Source organism: Tupaia chinensis, unplaced genomic scaffold (assembly GCF_000334495.1).
Source record: "Tupaia chinensis unplaced genomic scaffold, TupChi_1.0 Scaffold000001_1, whole genome shotgun sequence".
Classification (NCBI taxonomy): Eukaryota; Metazoa; Chordata; class Mammalia; order Scandentia; family Tupaiidae; genus Tupaia; species Tupaia belangeri.
The window spans coordinates 996717-1019399 of record NW_006159427.1 but is presented as its reverse complement, the minus strand read 5'-3'; the positions used below and the strand labels follow the sequence as shown (position 1 = coordinate 1019399).

The following is a 22683-nucleotide window of genomic DNA, read 5'->3' as shown; positions in this document are numbered from 1 at the left end:
CTTTTAGTTTCTCAAACTCCAAAGCTAAAAACCCTCTTAATCCTGGCCTACAGATAAATAAACTGAGCTTGCCAAGGCTAAGTAACTTGTTTAAGGTCAGATAGTAAGTGGCACAATGATATTTAAATTCAATCCTATCTGACCCTAAGGCCTATCTACAGTTTACCTTCCATGCAGGACTCAGAAGTGATAGCAGAGTCAAGGGCATTTAAAAGAATGCTTTTTCTTTCATCATTATCCTAAGCAGACATAATCCAATTATTAGATTAATTAGAAAATTGACTCTAGTTACAGATTAGCCACCCTAGCTTTTTTCATGAGCATATCCCAGTAAAAACGTACAACAATCAGAAGATGTGAGCCACAGATAGATTTTACTGCTTTTAAAAGTAGTTGTAGGAAGGCACTAGGAGGCTTTAACTGATGTGCAAAATAGGTGAAGTGCTCAGCTGACATGCATTTATTCTCTCCGTATGTTCTCTCTATTGCTTTTGGCTAAGTATGAGTAAAAATGGAATGTGTCATAATAACTGTACTGTCACATGGTTATACAGGTTTCAAGAGTTGTGATGAGTTGGGTGATGGTTTTTCACTGAATCCTCTCCTGGCAGGTGGGAGTTGTACTCGGAAATACATTGCAGTGCTCATTGTATTTACTTCTGGTTTGCAGAATGAGGAGAACATGAGAAAATGCTTCCAGCAGCAGTTAGCCGATGCCATAGCCGTCATCAAGGGAATGTACCAGGTGGGTTTCAGGCGCTGTCAGAGGCAAGCCTGGCAGCCCCGGTGAGTGCGTGGGGTCTGGCTCACCTTGGATGCCCAGTCTGTTTTTAGCTTTGAAGGTCTGTTTTTTTCAGTGTTGTTACCACAGACTGTTTATGCTCACATGAAATCTATCAAAATAACACTTAGTGGTGACAGATACAGCTTCCCAGAAATTGGAAAATTCCAATCCGGTATCCAAGGCAAGTATGGAAGGAATCCAAGACAGTGAGGATGCCATTGGATAGCCAATGTCAGATAGTCAAAAGGAGTTCATGGGATCTGTAGCCCACACCCAGGAGCAATCCTTGACCCTCAATTGAGTAACTTTTCTAACAATCGGTGCCAAAGATATTGGGGTGCACAGCCCAATACCAGTGCTAGATTGAGGACCGAGAGATGACTAGGTTCTTGTCTCATCCTCACGAATATTAACACATGGACAAATGAAGGACCAGCAAAGCGGAGATGAATGAAGTAGAGGAAAGCCCCCAAACAGGGAGGGGTCCTAGAAAAGGGTTACAACTTGGGACTCTTGACAGGGATTTTTTCCCTAGGAGTCTGAGCCGTGGGCTGGCTCTCTGATAAAGAAGTGGGCTTCAGAAAATAGTTACCTTGTAGTCTGGATGATTTATTACCCCATTCTTTGGGTGAGCAGACCATACCCATCTGAACTTCTCATTAGAGTGTAGTTAGCAAATAGAAACTGTTGCCTTAGCTGTACTAATTTAGAAGCCTAATGCAGCCAGCTCTTTGTTGCCTTAGCCATTATAGCCAATCTTGGGTAAAGCTTGCTGTGTCAGGCCTTCACCCTGTCTGTATGTTTAATATCCTTACCTCCTGCATTATAGGGACATTGTTATCTGCCAAATGGGGCTTCACTCTACACCACGGGGGAACTCATACTTTCCTTTAAAAAAAAAAAGATTTAGAAGGTCTTTGGGGTTCTTTAAGTATTTATAACTGATCTCATCTTTCACTTTAATATTCTTTCATAATTTTTTAATATTTACAGTGAATTTTACACTGATTAAAATGTATTTTCATAGCACATTTGCCTTTAATTGTGCTTGTTAAATGTCTGTTCTGCCCAGCTGTAAGCCTTATGAGTACAGGGTAAGTCTTACTGCTGTGGTCCTGCCTCTTCACCCTGTGCCTGGTGCATAATCAATGTACAGAATGAATGCCTATCTTGATGGTCCTGTTCAACAGTCCTTCTCCCCATCTGCACATCTGTCCCTTCTGTTTTTATTTTTTGTAACTCTAGAAGCACTTTCAACAATAGGAGGCAAAATGCTAGACACTTTGTTTACAGCTTCCTTTTCAACTATGGCAGGGGCATGTGCAAACTCAGGTCCCTGACCAATGGGGTCTGAAGGTAAGTTGACCATGAGGTGCTTTGGGGAATAGGTGTGTGGGGGGGTGATTTCTCTCTGTCTCTCTGGTGAGTACACATACTCTATAGCAAAAATCTCTCAAAATAAATAAAATTAAATAAATAAATAAAAGGGACTCATGAGAGAAAACATTCCTTTATTCATTCATTCATTATTTAGCTTGACATTGTTATGTGGCCTTCTGTTGCTTGAAATTGCTGCAGCCGACCTGAAAGCAAGGACTGAGAAAGAGGATGTGCTGAGGTGGCAAAGGGAATGGATGGAAGGCAGCGGGATCTTTGGTGGCCTCATTGAGCAGCCAAAGTCACCCTGGACTTGCCTTGCCTCACCTTGCCTCTTGCCCTTTTTATATTTTTTTCTTCCCTTTTAATGAGATAAGAAGCCCTCAGTGTTTAAGCAAGTGTTACTTGGCTGCTCAGTTACTTGCAGCTAAAGATATTTGGGGGCCCATTGCTCTGTCCATAGTCTCTGTGCTTCCAAAGGTAGACACAACACTGTCTCCTCCCCCCCCCCACCTGCTTTTCAACGATGTTACCTTGCTTGTAGGTCACAGAGATCACAGTCTAATTCCCTCCCTTGAAGGACTCTCCTTACTGACTTGCTTACAAACACAGAATGTGGAGGAAGTGAGGTTGTACGATTACCATGGCGGGGTCCAGAGAGGCCTTGCAACTTTACCAGGGTACTCTCAGAGCAGCTTCTCTCTGGATTCTCCCTCTCTGGGTCCAGTCGCGCCAGTTGAAGCCTATCCATGTGGAGGATCTGGATGTAGGTTGTGAGTCTCCAGGTTCACTTAGCCCAGCTTCCAAGGTATCTCATCCCAGCTGTCAAAAATCTTTGTTAAAAAGCCTCCAAATGACTCCAGGCACCAGTTGGCTGAGTCTTTCCATCCAAGACTGGCCTCATCGAGCCAAGATGATCATCCTTGCCAGGCCGGTCCTAATTCCCTAACTCACAGAGCTGATGAGCATGATAATCGGTTGGTGCTCTCTGCGCCTACGTTTGGAGAGATATGTTATGCAACAGTAAGTAGATAGCTGGAACAGTATGCTCACACTCAATAAGCAACTTCTCAATGAAATGTGTTAGATTACTTCTTTGACGTCTCCTAGCTCAGTTGAGTGACAAAGTAAAGAGTTAGCATAGTATATGTTTTAGAGCAAGGACTCTGGAGTCAAACTTCCTTGGTTCAAATCCTAGCTCTGCCAGGATTAGTTAGTATGTGATCTTAGGCAAAGTACTGAATCTCTATCTCACTTTCTTTATCTGTCAAATGAGAAATATAATTGTACCTACCTCGCAGATGTTCTGAAGATAAAAAGGATTGATCTTCGTGAAGCATGTAGAGTAGTGCCCGGCCCAGGGAAGGGCAATCTGAGTGTTTGTAGAACCACCCTCCTCACATGTTCGTGCACTTCTTGGTTTCAGTGGCTCTTCTGCCCTGTAGCATCTTAGCCCAGTATTTAAGCTTGTAGCTTTCTGGCTGCTGACTGCAGATTTCAGATATAGCAAAGTGACCTCAAGACATCCGTAATCATTATCAGTATTCGTCAGGATTGAACCATTCGAATTTGTTATTTTTACAGTCAAGAAAGTCAAAGATCAGTATTTTATATGGTTTGATCTAAGACATATATACTTATTTTAACAAATAAAATGCAGCAAGTTCTGTGGCTGCCATTTTGTGTTGGTGGCCAAGATAAAGTAGATGTATTTGAGGGACCTTTGGTGCAAGTCTGGTCTGCCCAGGGGAGTGAAAGTCCCGCAACTGAGACTCTCGGTGGCCTAATGCAGAGGAAAATTCCGGTGGTGGCCGCTTAATTTTGGTTTCTTCAGGCTCTAGCGGGAACGCGACCCAAGAACCGGCATTGATGGCTAGGTCACTGCTGTCTGAGAAGCAGTGTGTGTCTGGGCCTGATTTAAAGCTGGATTCTAACTGCTCTTCTGCCTGCTCCATGAAGTTCAAAGCAATGAAATGCCAAAAACCTCAGTGAAACTGAAATAGGTGAAGGTCTTTACTCCCGCCAGCTGTATGTGCCGGGTCACGAGGCCACGAAGCATCTCCAGTCGTCCAGAGTGCTGCTATCAGGTCTGCAGGAGCTAGGTGTAGACATCGCCAAGGACATCATCTTGGTGGAGTCAAAGCTGTCACCCTCTATGATGAGGACACTACTCAGTGGGTCGATCTCTCCTCCCAGTTTTATCTGCGGGAGGAGCTGAGGTGTCACAGCCCCACCTTGCTGAGCTCAACGGCTATGTGCCTGTCAGCACCTGCACTGGACCCCTTGCAAGGACTTCCTTGGTTATTTCCAGGTGGTACTTACTAGCACTCCCTTGGAGGACCAGCTACATACTAAAGAGTTATGCAGAAGACAAAACCAAATAAAATGCAGCAACAAACCACATGAAATGTTATACTAGAACAACTTTAAGTTGCACAAATTCATCGTCAGTTTCATCAGTGCTTGTTAGGTGCGTACTAAGATATTAGTGCTGGACACTGACATCACAAAGGCAAAGTAGAGATGGGAGAGGGAGAGGATTATTAAAAAAAAAAAAAATCACTACAATATACCAGGACTTGTGGGAGCACCACAGAAGAGTAGTTATTTCTGCTAGGGTGCTTTGAGAAGACTTCACAGAGGAGGTGATATTTGTGCTAGGCTTCAAAGTTAAGGGTTGGCCTGGTAACTTCGTAGTTTAGGGAGCTGGATCACACAGGGCAAACTGGTTTGAATTCTGGCTCCAGTGGCTTGGAAAACATGCAATAAAAAAGAATAAAAAGTTAAATGTACTCAGTTAGTAGACAAGAAATAGAAGGGGACTCTAGGCAGTTTCATGTATATTAGTCAGAGTATTTTTGGTGAGAAGTAATAGAAATGGCATTAGCAAAGGGGGAATCTACTGGCTCATATAAATGAGAAGTGTATAAAGACAATACTAAGTCTAGTAATAAGTAATAAATAGGAAGAGCTTTTGTATGGAAAAGTTGAGTCTAGGTCCTCATATAACGTCATCAAGAAGCTGTCTTGTGTCCTGCTTTTGCCTTCTACTGGATGGTTTACCTCCCAGGAAGGTTCTCTGCACGTAATGGCAGACTCCAGGAGGGCATTTTTCCTAAGCTGTTTCTACAGTAGTCCTAAGACTGACCCTGACTGCCCTTATCTGATTGTTATTATGCCTGTATCCCCGACCCAGGCCAGAGTTACACCCTCATCCCAGCAGAGAATAGTGAAGGGCGTTACCTATGTGGAAGAGAGGTTCTGTTACCTGAAGGAGGGATGCAGGAGTGGGAGGGCACAATGGCTTCCCACGTCCAGAAGAATCTGAAGGGGCAAGTAGGTTCTGGTCAGAGAACTACACCTGGGCAGTGTTGCTGGATGTTGCATTGCCCCACACAGTAGCCACTGCCATATGTGGCTATTGAAATTAAATGAAAAAATTCAGGCCCCAGGGCTTGTGGGTAGCTTGGTGGTTACGGTGCTGGACTCTCGTGTGGCTGACTGCAATTTGAGTCACAGACCTGGGGCTTAACTCATGCTGGACACCTGTGCATACGTGCCCAGAATCCCAGGAGGAGAATGAAGAAGGGATGTGGTGTGACCGTCCTCCCGGGGAGTGATTTCTACTTTCTGTCTGTCTGTCTTTCTCTGTCTCTCCAGGGAACGCATGTGTCCTATAACAAAAATCTCTCAAAAAAAAATAATAGAAATTATTTTCAGTTTCCTGGTTGTAACTCTTTAGTTCTTGATGTGACTTAGAGAGTAACAGGAACCATCTCAGAACCCTATATTATAAATAACTTAATGTTCTTGTTAATTAGAAGTTAAGCCCAGTTATTTTTACACGTCTGTATAAGGCCTTCCCTACCCCACTTATCTATAATATGATGCCCAGAGAGGAAGTTTCCAGGAAGAGGGGAGAGCCAGTGTGTCAGTTTTTTTTTGGAATGCGGGCATGTTCAAGCGTCTGAGAGCTGCTGCAGAGTGAGCTTGGGGAGCAAGCCCAAGTGGCTTCATATGAGCTCAAGCTGGAATCTGAGCTCTTCCACCTGATCTCTTAGGCCCTTGACGACCTGGCCCTGGCCCCCTGGATCCCCAAATATTCCATTCTGTATATAGATCACACTTGCTTTTAATCTTTGCTATAGGGCACATGTGCTCACCAGGGTAAGAGAGAAAGAGGGAGAGAGAGAGAGAGAGAGAAAGTGAGAGATGACCCAGGAGGATGACCACACCACAATCTCATCTCCTCTTGGGATTTTGGACACACACACACACACACACACACACACACACCTGACATGTTTTTCAAGCCACCATGTCTGGGACTCAAAGCACACAGTGGTCCATGTGGGATCTGGCACCTTAACCACCATACCACCTGACTGTCTCTGGCACATTTTTCTTTTATTTTTAGTATGCTACAGGGTGTGTGTACTCACAAGAGAGAGAAAGATCATCTCAAGCAGGGATGACTTTGCTGCAATCCCTTCTCTTTCATTCTCCTTTAGGGATTTTGGGCACTTATGCATACGTGTCCAGTGTGATTTTTCAGGCTGCCAGGTCTGGGACTTGAGTCATGCAGTCAGCCATGTGGAATTCAGCTGCCTTAACCTCCATGCCACCTACTGGCCCACCACATTTTCTTTATCCGCTTTTCCATTGATGTACACTTAGTTGACAACATACCTTTTAACTATTATGCAGAGGGTTGCAATAAACATGGAAGCATAGATATCTTTTGGACATACTGATTTCGTGCCTTTGGATACATACTCAGTAGTGGGTTTACTGGATCATTACATAGTTCTAGTTTCAGTTTCTGAGGGAATCTTCATACTCTTTACCATAATGGCTGTACTATTTACATTCCCCCCAACAGTGCGTCTTTCTCTGCATCCTCACCAGTATTCATTTTTTTTTTCTTTGTCTTTTTGGTAATAGCCATTATAACAGGGGTAAGATGATATCTCACTGTAATTTTTATTTATGTTTCTCTGATTAATGATGGTGACCATTTTTAATATTGTTTTTGGCCATTTGTATGCCTTCTTTTGAAAAATATTTATTCAGATAATTTACTTATTTTAAAATTAGATTTTGGGGTGATTTTTGTTTGTTTTTGCTGATGTCTTTTTGAATTCTTTGTATAGCCTAGATATTGATCACTTGTTGGAGGAATAGTTTGCAAATATTTCCTCTCATTCTGTAGATCATATCTTCACTCTGTAAGCTGTTCCCTGTGAAGGACTTTTTAGTTTGATATAATTTCATTTGTTTATTTTTGCTTTCATTGTCTACGTTTTGAGGTCTTAATCTAAAGATCTTTGCCCACACGAATGTCCTAAGCATTTCCCCTATTTTCTTTTAGTGTTTTGGGCTTTACATTCAAGTCTTCTATCTATTTTGAGTTTATTTTTGTGTATGGTGAAAGACATTGTTACATTTACTGTTTTGCAAATGGATGTTCAGTTTTCCTAGTTCCATGTATTGAGATTGTCTTTTCCCGTTAACGTTCTCAGCACCTCCGTGAAAATTCGTTTACTATACATATGAAATTTATTTCTGGGCTCTCTCTCTTTTGCTCCATTAGTCTATGTATCTGTTCGTATGGCACTACCATGCTGTTTTGGCTAATGTTACTTTATAATATATTTTGAAATCTGGGCGCCAGCATGTGGCATAGTGGTTGGGGTGCTGGACTCTCAATGGCTAACTGTGGTTCAAGTCTTAGACTTGATTCGAGCCCTGTACTTGAAGACTTGCTTTCTCACTTTCTCCCTCTCTCTGGTCAAATTAAAAAGAAAAAAGAAAAAAGAAATGATGAGGGTCAGAAGGCGGCATGGTGGTTAAGTGCTGGACTCCCACATGGGTGGCTATGATTTGAGCCCCAGACTTGGAGGCTTGTTTTCTCATTTTCCCTTTCTCTTTCTTTCTCGCCGTCTCTCTGTCTCCAAATTAAAAATAGTAAGAATAAATAAAATTAAATAATTTCTTTAAAAAAGATGAATAAAATGAAATAAAATAATCTTTTTTAAAAGAAAAAAACTTGGTAGTATGTGTAGTGCCTCCAGCTTTATTCTTTTTTTATAACTGGTTTGGCTATTTGGGCTCTTATCTATTTCCATATGAATTGTATACTTGATTTTTCTATTTCTATAATGAATGCCAGTGATATTTTGATAAGTATTGCATTGAATCTGTGCAATGGCTATTTTAACAATCTGATTCTCTCAATCCATGAACATGGGGTATCTCTCCATGTTTCTGTGTCTTCCTCTTTTTTAATCTGTGGTTTTTTTTTAAAGAACTATTTATTTTATTTATTTATTTATTTATTTATTTATTTATTTATTTAAATTTGACCAGAGAGAGACACAGGGAGAGAAAGAGAGGAAAAGTGAGAAAGAAAGCCTCTGGTTCTGGGACTTGAACCTTGGTTGGCCATGTAGGAATGTCCAGCACCTTAACCACCATGCCACCTGGTGGCCTTCCATCTGTGTTCTATAGTTTTGATTGTAAACTTTTTCACCTCATTGGTTAAATTTATTCCTAGCTATTTTATTTAGGTATAAATAAAATACATAAATTTGGTTTGAACCTCAGCCCCAGTGGCTTGAAAAAAAATGCTAGGTGTGTGTGCACATGTGTGCCCTAAATCCTAAGGGATGAAGAAATGGAGGAAAAAGGAATGTGATATGACCACACCCCATTGGGGATGATTTCTGTCTGTTTCTCTCTTTATCTGGTGAGAACATGTACCCTTTATCAATAGAAGATGTAATAATATATAGCTTATGGTTCATGCATATATATGTATATATATACATATATAAATATTTACATATACGTGTATATATATAAAAGGCTGGCCTCTTGATGTTAAATGGGATGGTCTCCTGGTCTCCTTTTAGAATCACCACTCTGGGACCAACAGATTGCATAATGATTATGTCACTGGCTGCCCGTAGTTGACCACAATTTGAGTACTAAATCTGGCCGCTTAAAGCTCATGTGGGGCAGTGGGGGGTGGCGGTGGGGCGGGGAGGAACAGCAGATGGCATAATGGTTATGTCGCTAGACTTCCACACAGTTGATCACAATTCAAATTCTGGACCCGGTGGTTTGAAACTCACACCAGGCATGAGTGTGTGCATGCCCAAAATCCCAAGAGGAGACTGGAGGAGAAGGGATTGCAGCTTGGCCATCTGTCCTGGGGACGTGATTTCTCACTTTCTGTCCCTCTGTCTCTCTCCAGTGAGCACACGTGCCTGCCCTACAGCAAAAATCTCTCTAAAGAAAGGAAAAAAAAAATAGAGTTGTCACACTGAGAAGGACAAAGGTTTATTTTGTCTTCTTCTCTGTACCTTGTAAAGAGTTGTAAACCAAAGCTCAAATTTACCCATTTTAGCAATGCCCTGGAAGTAGAAGTCAGTTTCTGTCTTCTGCATACTTCTCTGGGTTTCCACATTCACTTAATCTTGGTCTGAGTATGTCTTACTTTCTTGTTAGTTCATAGATGCATTTAATTTGTCCTATCTAGAATTCTTGTTTACAGTGGGTTAATAAGTCAGAATCTTATTTTATTTTTTATATATGCTTGTATAGTCTCCTTTGTTTCTTCAGCCATTTCTGGGATACTGGTATATTAATATGGCTGAGAAATGAACATCACTCTTTATACTTTTTATACTTTTAGAGTAGAAACCTCTGAAAGGATTAAATTCTTCATATTTATCTATTTTTTATAACTATGTGCTGGTTGAGGATGCTGAACCAACAGTGTATTAATAGTGGTTAGTTGAGCTATCTGATTAAAAGTTGTTTTTATTCAGTTAAAGAACAGTTATTATTTGAATCTTCACTTTAACTTGTTGGCATTGCTTTGATTCATGATCTCAGACAGCCTTCTTAATCCTGGCCACCCTGTTTGTTCAGTCTTAGTCATCAGAGAGAACAGAAGGGAATCGAAAATACCAGCAAGGTATGCTTTTGGTAGAGAGGACAAGTGTAAATGACTCTCTGCTGCCCTCTGGAGACCAGTTAAGGAGTCAGTCCTTTCAAACCCTGTTGCCCCTATCAACTGAATTTATGTAATATTCTAAATGTTTTGTTACTTCAACAATGTTCATAGCACCTACAGCATCAAAAAATCACTTCCTTTGTTCATCCATAAGAAGCAGCTCCTCACCTGTTCAAGTTTTATCATGAGATGGCAGCACTTCAGTCACTTCTTCAAGATCCACCGCTAATTCCAGCTCTTGTGCTATTTCTACCACACCTGCAGTCACTTCCTCCAAGTCATCCATGAGGGTTGCCATCAATTTCTTCTAAACTCCTATTAGTAGTGCTATTTTGACTTCATCTCATTAATCATGAATGCTCTTAATAGCATTTAGAATAGTGAATAATTTCCAGGAAGTTTTCAATTTGTTTTGTACAAATCCATCAGAGGAATAATTACTTATGGATGCTCTAGCCTTATAAAACATTTTTTTCTTTTTCCGTTAATTACAAAGGATATTATAAAGAATACCAATACAGATACAGCTGCAGAGATGCTTAGAGAAAGGCATGTATTTCTTAAATAATAAGGCTTAAAAGTTGAAATTACTCCCTGATTCATGCACTGCAGAATGGATGTCATGTTAGCAGACATGGAAACAACATGAATCTCCTTGTACATCTCCATTGGAATTCGTGGGTCACCAGATGTGTTATCACTGAACAGTACTATTTTGAAGGAATATATTTAGCATAATTCTAATAGCCCTAGGAATTTCAGAATGGCAAATGAGCATTGGCATCAGCTTAAAGTCACAAGGTGCATTAGCCCTTAACAAGAAAGTTAGTCTGTCTTTTGAATCTTTGAAGCCAATTATTGATTTTGCCTCTCTAACTGTGCAAATCCTGGATGGCATCTTCTTCCAATAGAACACTAATTCATCTACATTGAAAATCTACTGTTTGATACAGCCGCCTTCATCAGTGACCTTAACTGGTCTGGATAACTTGCTGCAGCTTCTACGTTAGCACCCACTGCTTCAGTTGGCACTTTTATGTTATAATGGCTTCCTTCCTTACACCTTATGAGCTGACTTCTACTCACTTCAAAATTTTCTTCTGTAGCTCCCTCACCTCTCTCAGCCCTGACAGAACTGAAGTGAGTTAAGGCCTTACTATTGATTAGGCTTTGGCCATCCCCCCGGGGAACAATTTCTCACTTTATGTCTCTCTGGCAAGTGCACATTCCCTATAACAAAAAATCTCTCCAAAAATTTTTAAAAATTGTATATATTCTAAAATAATAATAAAAATAAGGCCAGCTTGTGATATGGTGGTTAAGGCAACTGGATCTCACATGGATGACTACATGGTTCAAATCCTGGGTCTGGTGACTTGGAAAACATCCCAGGCATGTCCAATGGTTTGAAAGGAGGGCAAAATGGAGGAGAAGGGATTGTGGTGTGACCATCCCCCATCAGGGGTGCTTTCTTGTTTTCTCTGTCTCTCTTTCTCTGGTGAGCTCACAAGCCTTCTAGCAATTTTTTTTTAAATGATAAAAATGTTAAAATTATTTTTAAAATCCTGTGAATGGTTAAGTATTTATTTTTGCAGCAGAACCCTTGCTTTGTTGATTATTTTCTTCTACCTTTTAAAGATTACAAGGTATAGAAGAATCTTTTCTAATATGAGCATTAATGTTCTATTCATCCATTACAAACTTTAATGCAGCCATTACTGTCTGAATTTTAAATTATTTGTACCTCAGTTTTTTTGTTTTGTTTTGTTTTAAGAGAGATTTTATGCTATAGGGCGTGTTCACTCACCAGAGAGACAGAAAAGAGACAGAGAGATAGAAAGTGAGAAATCACCTGCAGAGGATGGCCATGTTACAATTCCATTTCCTCCATTTTCCTCTCAGGATTTTGGGCATGGACACACACGTGCCTGGTGTGAGTTTTAAGCTACCAGGTCCAGGACTTGAACTGCAGTCAACTACATGGAAGTCCAGAGACATAACCACTACACCATCTGCTGATTCCTGAATAGACTCTTAAGTGGTGCCATGACCGAGATGGTGTTCACACTCAGTGTGATTCCCCTCCCCCTGTCTCTTTGAGTGAGGGCAGGACCTGAAGCTTGCTTCTAATTGCATACAGCAAAGGCAGTGGGTGGGCTGTGCATAATCATGTTACATAAGAGTATAGTGCCTGTATTGCAGAGTCTCTCTCTTCTTTATTAACTTGGAAAAAGCAAGAGGCCGCATTGGGTAACCCCACTTGGTGGCAAAGAACTGATGGTAGGTAGATTCTGGCTGACAGTCAGCAAGAAACTGAAGAAGCCCTCAGTCCTGCAGCTGCAAAGCAGTTCACTTTTCTAACGATCTGAGTGAGCTGGGGAACAGATTTTTTTGCCAGTTGAGCCTCAGATGCAACCACATCCCTAAACAGCACCTTAATTGCAGCCTTGTACGAGCCTAAGTTAAAGAGCCATCTAAACTGTGCATGATTTCCTGATCCGCGGAAACTGTGAGGTAACGAATGTGTGTCATTTAAGCCATTAAGTTTGTGGTCAAACTGTTACACAGCATAGAAACAAATTCACCCTTTGTGTTCATTGAGACATCAGATCCTGCCAGTTTTTCACTGTATACTGAATCCACCTCTCATTACCTTATTTCAAACCAGTTTGGGTAGTCTGCATCACTTGCCTTGACTGTGGCTGTTGCCTTCTTATCCCTGCAGGTCCATCTTCTGCCCAGTCATCTGAGCAGTTTTTCCAACTACAAGTCTGATTACGTCCTGCCACTGTTTAAAATCCTTCCGTGTGTCTTCCAGACCTAGAGAATGATGTGTGTGCACATGTGTGCCCTAAATCCTAAGGGATGAAGAAATGGAGGAAAAAGGAATGTGATATGACCACACCCCATTGGGGATGATTTCTGTCTGTTTCTCTCTTTATCTGGTGAGAACATGTACCCTTTATCAATAGAAGATGTAATAATATATAGCTTATGGTTCATGCATATATATGTATATATATACATATATAAATATTTACATATACGTGTATATATATAAAAGGCTGGCCTCTTGATGTTAAATGGGATGGTCTCCTGGTCTCCTTTTAGAATCACCACTCTGGGACCAACAGATTGCATAATGATTATGTCACTGGCTGCCCGTAGTTGACCACAATTTGAGTACTAAATCTGGCCGCTTAAAGCTCATGTGGGGCAGTGGGGGGTGGCGGTGGGGCGGGGAGGAACAGCAGATGGCATAATGGTTATGTCGCTAGACTTCCACACAGTTGATCACAATTCAAATTCTGGACCCGGTGGTTTGAAACTCACACCAGGCATGAGTGTGTGCATGCCCAAAATCCCAAGAGGAGACTGGAGGAGAAGGGATTGCAGCTTGGCCATCTGTCCTGGGGACGTGATTTCTCACTTTCTGTCCCTCTGTCTCTCTCCAGTGAGCACACGTGCCTGCCCTACAGCAAAAATCTCTCTAAAGAAAGGAAAAAAAAAATAGAGTTGTCACACTGAGAAGGACAAAGGTTTATTTTGTCTTCTTCTCTGTACCTTGTAAAGAGTTGTAAACCAAAGCTCAAATTTACCCATTTTAGCAATGCCCTGGAAGTAGAAGTCAGTTTCTGTCTTCTGCATACTTCTCTGGGTTTCCACATTCACTTAATCTTGGTCTGAGTATGTCTTACTTTCTTGTTAGTTCATAGATGCATTTAATTTGTCCTATCTAGAATTCTTGTTTACAGTGGGTTAATAAGTCAGAATCTTATTTTATTTTTTATATATGCTTGTATAGTCTCCTTTGTTTCTTCAGCCATTTCTGGGATACTGGTATATTAATATGGCTGAGAAATGAACATCACTCTTTATACTTTTTATACTTTTAGAGTAGAAACCTCTGAAAGGATTAAATTCTTCATATTTATCTATTTTTTATAACTATGTGCTGGTTGAGGATGCTGAACCAACAGTGTATTAATAGTGGTTAGTTGAGCTATCTGATTAAAAGTTGTTTTTATTCAGTTAAAGAACAGTTATTATTTGAATCTTCACTTTAACTTGTTGGCATTGCTTTGATTCATGATCTCAGACAGCCTTCTTAATCCTGGCCACCCTGTTTGTTCAGTCTTAGTCATCAGAGAGAACAGAAGGGAATCGAAAATACCAGCAAGGTATGCTTTTGGTAGAGAGGACAAGTGTAAATGACTCTCTGCTGCCCTCTGGAGACCAGTTAAGGAGTCAGTCCTTTCAAACCCTGTTGCCCCTATCAACTGAATTTATGTAATATTCTAAATGTTTTGTTACTTCAACAATGTTCATAGCACCTACAGCATCAAAAAATCACTTCCTTTGTTCATCCATAAGAAGCAGCTCCTCACCTGTTCAAGTTTTATCATGAGATGGCAGCACTTCAGTCACTTCTTCAAGATCCACCGCTAATTCCAGCTCTTGTGCTATTTCTACCACACCTGCAGTCACTTCCTCCAAGTCATCCATGAGGGTTGCCATCAATTTCTTCTAAACTCCTATTAGTAGTGCTATTTTGACTTCATCTCATTAATCATGAATGCTCTTAATAGCATTTAGAATAGTGAATAATTTCCAGGAAGTTTTCAATTTGTTTTGTACAAATCCATCAGAGGAATAATTACTTATGGATGCTCTAGCCTTATAAAACATTTTTTTCTTTTTCCGTTAATTACAAAGGATATTATAAAGAATACCAATACAGATACAGCTGCAGAGATGCTTAGAGAAAGGCATGTATTTCTTAAATAATAAGGCTTAAAAGTTGAAATTACTCCCTGATTCATGCACTGCAGAATGGATGTCATGTTAGCAGACATGGAAACAACATGAATCTCCTTGTACATCTCCATTGGAATTCGTGGGTCACCAGATGTGTTATCACTGAACAGTACTATTTTGAAGGAATATATTTAGCATAATTCTAATAGCCCTAGGAATTTCAGAATGGCAAATGAGCATTGGCATCAGCTTAAAGTCACAAGGTGCATTAGCCCTTAACAAGAAAGTTAGTCTGTCTTTTGAATCTTTGAAGCCAATTATTGATTTTGCCTCTCTAACTGTGCAAATCCTGGATGGCATCTTCTTCCAATAGAACACTAATTCATCTACATTGAAAATCTACTGTTTGATACAGCCGCCTTCATCAGTGACCTTAACTGGTCTGGATAACTTGCTGCAGCTTCTACGTTAGCACCCACTGCTTCAGTTGGCACTTTTATGTTATAATGGCTTCCTTCCTTACACCTTATGAGCTGACTTCTACTCACTTCAAAATTTTCTTCTGTAGCTCCCTCACCTCTCTCAGCCCTGACAGAACTGAAGTGAGTTAAGGCCTTACTATTGATTAGGCTTTGGCCATCCCCCCGGGGAACAATTTCTCACTTTATGTCTCTCTGGCACGTGCACATTCCCTATAACAAAAAATCTCTCCAAAAATTTTTAAAAATTGTATATATTCTAAAATAATAATAAAAATAAGGCCAGCTTGTGATATGGTGGTTAAGGCAACTGGATCTCACATGGATGACTACATGGTTCAAATCCTGGGTCTGGTGACTTGGAAAACATCCCAGGCATGTCCAATGGTTTGAAAGGAGGGCAAAATGGAGGAGAAGGGATTGTGGTGTGACCATCCCCCATCAGGGGTGCTTTCTTGTTTTCTCTGTCTCTCTTTCTCTGGTGAGCTCACAAGCCTTCTAGCAATTTTTTTTTAAATGATAAAAATGTTAAAATTATTTTTAAAATCCTGTGAATGGTTAAGTATTTATTTTTGCAGCAGAACCCTTGCTTTGTTGATTATTTTCTTCTACCTTTTAAAGATTACAAGGTATAGAAGAATCTTTTCTAATATGAGCATTAATGTTCTATTCATCCATTACAAACTTTAATGCAGCCATTACTGTCTGAATTTTAAATTATTTGTACCTCAGTTTTTTTGTTTTGTTTTGTTTTAAGAGAGATTTTATGCTATAGGGCGTGTTCACTCACCAGAGAGACAGAAAAGAGACAGAGAGATAGAAAGTGAGAAATCACCTGCAGAGGATGGCCATGTTACAATTCCATTTCCTCCATTTTCCTCTCAGGATTTTGGGCATGGACACACACGTGCCTGGTGTGAGTTTTAAGCTACCAGGTCCAGGACTTGAACTGCAGTCAACTACATGGAAGTCCAGAGACATAACCACTACACCATCTGCTGATTCCTGAATAGACTCTTAAGTGGTGCCATGACCGAGATGGTGTTCACACTCAGTGTGATTCCCCTCCCCCTGTCTCTTTGAGTGAGGGCAGGACCTGAAGCTTGCTTCTAATTGCATACAGCAAAGGCAGTGGGTGGGCTGTGCATAATCATGTTACATAAGAGTATAGTGCCTGTATTGCAGAGTCTCTCTCTTCTTTATTAACTTGGAAAAAGCAAGAGGCCGCATTGGGTAACCCCACTTGGTGGCAAAGAACTGATGGTAGGTAGATTCTGGCTGACAGTCAGCAAGAAACTGAAGAAGCCCTCAGTCCTGCAGCTGCAAAGCAGTTCACTTTTCTAACGATCTGAGTGAGCTGGGGAACAGATTTTTTTGCCAGTTGAGCCTCAGATGCAACCACATCCCTAAACAGCACCTTAATTGCAGCCTTGTACGAGCCTAAGTTAAAGAGCCATCTAAACTGTGCATGATTTCCTGATCCGCGGAAACTGTGAGGTAACGAATGTGTGTCATTTAAGCCATTAAGTTTGTGGTCAAACTGTTACACAGCATAGAAACAAATTCACCCTTTGTGTTCATTGAGACATCAGATCCTGCCAGTTTTTCACTGTATACTGAATCCACCTCTCATTACCTTATTTCAAACCAGTTTGGGTAGTCTGCATCACTTGCCTTGACTGTGGCTGTTGCCTTCTTATCCCTGCAGGTCCATCTTCTGCCCAGTCATCTGAGCAGTTTTTCCAACTACAAGTCTGATTACGTCCTGCCACTGTTTAAAATCCTTCCGTGTGTCTTCCAGACCTAGAGAATGAAGTTAGGCCCCCTTGGCATGGCACAGAGGCCTTTCTTTCTCCACGTGTTTTTAAAGTGCATATTCCCTTATTTATTTATTTATTAAGAGTGATTTTTGCTATAAAGTGTCTGAACTTGCGGGAGGGACAGAGAGACAGAAAGCGAGAGATTACCCCCCCCTCCCCCGGGGGATGGCCACGCCGCAATCCCTACTCCTCCATTCTCCTCTCAGGATCTTGGACACGCACACACATGCACCCAGCGTGAGTTTGAAGCCACCAGGTCCAGAATTCAAACTGCGATTGACTGTGTGGGAGTCTAGTGATGTAACCATTGTGCCATCGGCTAGTCCCCATATTCCCTCTTTAAAAAATAAAAAAAGTTTATTTCTTCCATGATAGATAGACAGACAGAAAGAGACAGAGACAAGCACCCCTAATAGGGCCTTCACACTGTCATCTGTCCTTAGTCTCAGCCACCTTGGATTGCTAGCATCAGTGTGTGACTCCGGTATGCTCAGGGCAGTGCCGGGATGAGAACCTGTAGCTTTCCACTGTGGGTCTAGGCGCATTACCACTGCACCACCACTTAGCTTCTCTGCACGTTGATCTCTTTTTACTTCTTGGCTTACACTTTACCTTCCAGCAATACTGAGCTACTTGCAGTCCCTTAATACCAACCACTGCTCCTCTGGGGTTCCTGACCACTGTGCCCAGAAGACTTTGCATTGGGTTAGAGGAGTACATTATTACATTCTACTTCCAGGTCACTGTGATGGTCAGATTTTTGTGTCAACTCGACTGAATTAAGGGATAACCGGGTAGCAAGAAAAGCATAATTTCTGATTATGTCTGGAGGGTGTTTCTGGAAGAGACTGGCCTTTGAATCAGTGGACTGAATAAGGGCGATCCACCCTCATCCAGTGTGTCAGGCACCACCTAGTCAGCCTGGATGGAACAAAAAGAGGCAAGGCACATTTAGTCTCTCTATTCTGGAGTTGGAGCTCTTGTCTTCTTCTGCCCTTGGGCATCACAAATCCAGTTTCTCAGGCCTTTTTTTAAAAAAATAATTACTTAATTTAATTTAATTTATTTTATTTTTATTTGTTTGTTTCAGTTTGACCAGAGAGGGACAGAGTGAAGTGGTGGTGGGGAGTGAGAAAGCAAGCTGCCAGGTCTGGGATTCAAACTGACATTGGCCATATGGGAGTCTAGTGTGTTTGACCACCACGCCACCTGCCAGCCCCAGGCTTTTGGTTTTGAATGAGTTTCACTGTCAACTTCCCGGTTCTCATGCTTGTAAACCTTCACTGAGTCCTGTTCTCCAGTTTGCAGAGGGCCTGTAAAGAGACTTTTCAGTGTCCATCATCATGCAAACCAATTCTCCCAATAAACCCCCTCTTAGATATCTATCTGTATCTGTATCTGTATCTGTATCTCATCGATTCTGTTTCGGAGGAAAACCTGACTAATACAGTCACTTTTACATCCAATACTGAAAATTGACTTCCTAGGCTGTTTCTCACCCTAGACTATATCAACCTGTGTTGTCCAATATTGTCTATCAATAGTTTTGCACATGAGATCAAATTACTATAATATCAAAAAGCTAACAACACAATTATGCCCCAAATTTGAATATTCATATAAAAGAGTTCACTCTTTTCCACTTTGAAATGCTAAAGGAGTGGGACCAGCAGATGACATAATGGTTCCATTGCTGGACTCTCATGTATTTGACCCACAGTGACTTAAAACTCAGCGCCGTCGCATGTGAGTGTGTGCACAAGATCCCGAGAAGAGAATGGAGGAGAAGGGATTGCAGAGTGGCCGTCCTCCCTGGGGGGTAACTTCTCACTTTTTATCTCTCTGTCTCTATGGTGAGCTCATGCACCCCATAGCAAAGATCTCTCAAAAAAAAAGAAAAAAGGAAAAAGAGAAAGTAAGAGACATAAATTAATTTTTCTTGTAAGACTAAAAGAATTTAAGTCCAAAATAAAATTTTGTCTTTCTAAATGTTTTCGTAAAAAGTTTAGCTACTATATATGTACGTATTCATGAGGGTACAACATAAATGTTTGGTACATGAATACAATGTATATGACTAAGTTAGGGTAAGTAGTATTTCATCATCTCAACCATTTGTCATTATTTTGTGTTGGGAACATTCAATATTCTCTTTTCAGCTACTCTGAAATATATAGTATATTATGTATGAAGTGGTTAACTACATTCTCCCTACCATGCATTAGAATACTAGACATTATTTCTATTATCTACAATTTTGTTTCCATTAAGCAGCATTCCTCTATTGTTCCCACCCCCACCATCCTTCTCAGCCTCCAGTATTCATTTTTTCATCTCTCTGCCTCTATGAGATCGTTTTTTCCTATTTCCATGTATGATGAGAGAAGGTGCGCTATTTCTCCTTCTGGCTGACTTATTTCACTTAACACTGACATGAGCAGAGAGTAGATCATGATGTCAAGCCCTTGTTGGTTGTGAATTCTCTCTTTGTCTTTCACTCATTCACAGGAACAAATAATTTTTTAAAATACTGTGGTGGGAGCCAGTAGGTGGTGTAGTGATTAAGGCACTATGCTCCCACGTGATCAACTGCAGTTCAAGTCCCGGACCTAGGAATTGGAAATTCGTGCCAGGCATGTGTGTATGTATGCCCAAAATCCCAAGAGGAGAATGGTGGGACTGTGGTGTGGCCATCTCCCCCGGGAAGTGATTTCTCACTTTTAGCCTCTCTGTCTCTCTAGTGAGCACATGTACCCTATAGCAAAAATCTGTAAAAATAAGTAAATAAAATGCTGTGGTATTAGATTGGAATTGGTAGTACTTATAAACTTATAGTCTTTAGATACCTTTAGTCAAGGTTCTTCAGAAAAACAGAACCAATAAAATTGGAGGAAAGAATGGGAGAGGAGGGATAAGAGAAGGAGAAGGGAAGAGAAGAGAACTGAGAGATTTTAAGGAACTGGCTCTCTCACGATTATGGAGATGGGCAAGTTTGAAGTTGATAAGGTAGGATGGCAGGCTGGAGACTCAGGAAAGGGTTGATGTTATGGCTCAAGTCTGAAGGCAGTCTGCTGGCAGAATTCCCTCTTCCCCAAGGGGTCTTATTCTTTTTCTCCGGTGGTCTTCAACTGATTGGATGAAGCCTGCCTGAAAAATGAAGATATGAAGAACAATCTGCTTTACTCAAAGACTTCTGAGTTACATGCTAATCTCATCTAAAAGATATCTTCACAGCAACTCTAGACTGATTTTGATCAGATATCTAGGTTCCATGGCCTAGTCAAGTTGACATATAAAATCAGTCATCATAAATGCAGATACATACATATGTAGGGATGTGTAGACGTGTGTGTTAGTGTGTACATATGGGCGTGTACTTTCTAGTTCTGTCCATGGAGAGGGCCTAGAGCTCTTGACACCCCTGTAGCAATGAGCACACCTAACATCCACTTTTAATTTTAAAATACCATTCTCTCTGAAAAGAAACCAGGGCTATTTGAAGAAATGGCCAATTCTAAGGCCATGCAGAGAAAATGGAAGAACAACCTGGACTATCTTGTAACAGAGGAAGGAAATGCTCAAAAAAAAATTATATACATACATGCTCAAAAAATTATATACATACATACATACATACATACATATTATATACATACATACATGTCAAAAAGGCACGAGTCAACTCATAGGGGCTTCCACTGACAATTTGGGACAACTCATGCATCAAAATAATGAGAGCTGGCACCATGGCCTAGTGACTAAGGGAACCATATGGCCAACTTCATGGTTTAAATCCTGTCCCAAGTGGCTTGAAAAACACACTGCTCATGTGCGTGTGTATGGCCAAAATTCTGGCAGGATAAAGAAATGGAGGAGAAGGGATTTGGCATGACTATACACTATTGGAAGGTGCTTTCTTCCTCTTTGCCTCTCTGTCTCTCTTCCTGGAGAGAGCATATGCTCTCTGACAAATTTTAAAATGATAATTAGGAATTATAATCATGTGAGTAGAATAGGTATCCATAAATTCATACTGCTGTAAGTAACTAAATGAATTAATAAATAAGTAAATCTAAGAAAAGTTTTATCTTTATTTTTCAAAGTTAATTTGATTTATTTGGGAGACAAACATCTGTGGAAATTTATCACACTTGCTATTTCTTTCTTAAGTTTACTATGCAGCAAGAAATAGGTAAGGAAAACATACTCCAAATCAGAAACACCTTGTCGTTCTGATCCTTTTTAAAAAATTCCTTTGGCATGAAGGATGTACTCCAGCATATATTTTTTTTTAAGCTATAAAACAAACATCACGTCAGTCATCAATTTCCCAGTTTTTAAAATAAATAAACCATGAAGGTCTTCATGAATAGAATGCACGGTCCTATTTCCAGATATTTAAGCAATTATAAAAGGTGCTTGAGTAAAAACTATTTGAAAGTAACTTGTAAATATGATGACCCTTTAAGAAATACAGCAGGTATTTCTTTAATAAAAGGGACAGTTCTTAAGAAAACCTTATTTAAAAATTAGAAAATTGACATTGAAACATAATCTAATAGAGAGACTTATTCAGATTCAGATTTTGAAAAATTGGCATCTGAGATCCAATCCAGAATCATGCTTTGCATTTAGTTGTCATTTCTCATCAGTTTTTCTTATTTTTAATTTAATTTTATTATTCTTTCTTTTTTTTTTAACCCTTTTCCCACATTTTATTGATTCACAAAATACCTTAAACTAAAACTGGACAAAACTAGAATCTAGTTACAAGTGCTCTGTAATTTTCTTCTGAAACAATTTAAATGAATTGATTAATTTACATTCACTCTCTGAGCATTGTCACAACATACAAAATGTGATTTCCCATCCAAATTATACTGCACAGTGGCTTAATCATACATGTTATTGTCATTAAATTTTCATTTCTTGTTTCATTTGTGTATATATATTTTGTGTATATATATATATATATACACAAAATTATTTTAAGTAAGAATCCTAATTTTGCCAATGCTATTTCATTTATCATATGTATATTATGAGGAGGATTTTAGGAAAATAAGGCAGAAAGTTACGTCAATATGATTACTTATCTCAGGATCAAATTATACAGAAAATTTACAGTAATATTTCCATTATTTCCCATAATTCATGACATACACATGTATTATTTTGTCAGATATTTCTCTAATAATGTAAAAGCATCAGGTATAGCAGAGTGTAGGTTAGAAAGGAAGTCTTGACCAGGAATGCGTGTTGCAGCCCAATTTACCAATAAAAATAACGATATACATGTAGCCCAAATGAATCTATGTTTTAAAATTGACCCCTTAAAGGCTCATCTTGGCCTGTAACAACTAGAAGAAACACAAATCAAACTCCAGAAGACTTGAAACTTCATGTGATTCTCTACGGGAGTATCCTGAAGAAGTAATGAAG

The 22683-nt window shown here is 40.1% G+C and overlaps 1 protein-coding gene across 1 annotated transcript in view; it reads left to right on the top strand.

The window, feature by feature from the left end:
• Window positions 1-22683, top strand: part of CUNH10orf67 (chromosome unknown C10orf67 homolog) — a 195783-nt gene that overhangs the window by 40337 nt on the left and 132763 nt on the right. The window lies entirely within an intron of this gene.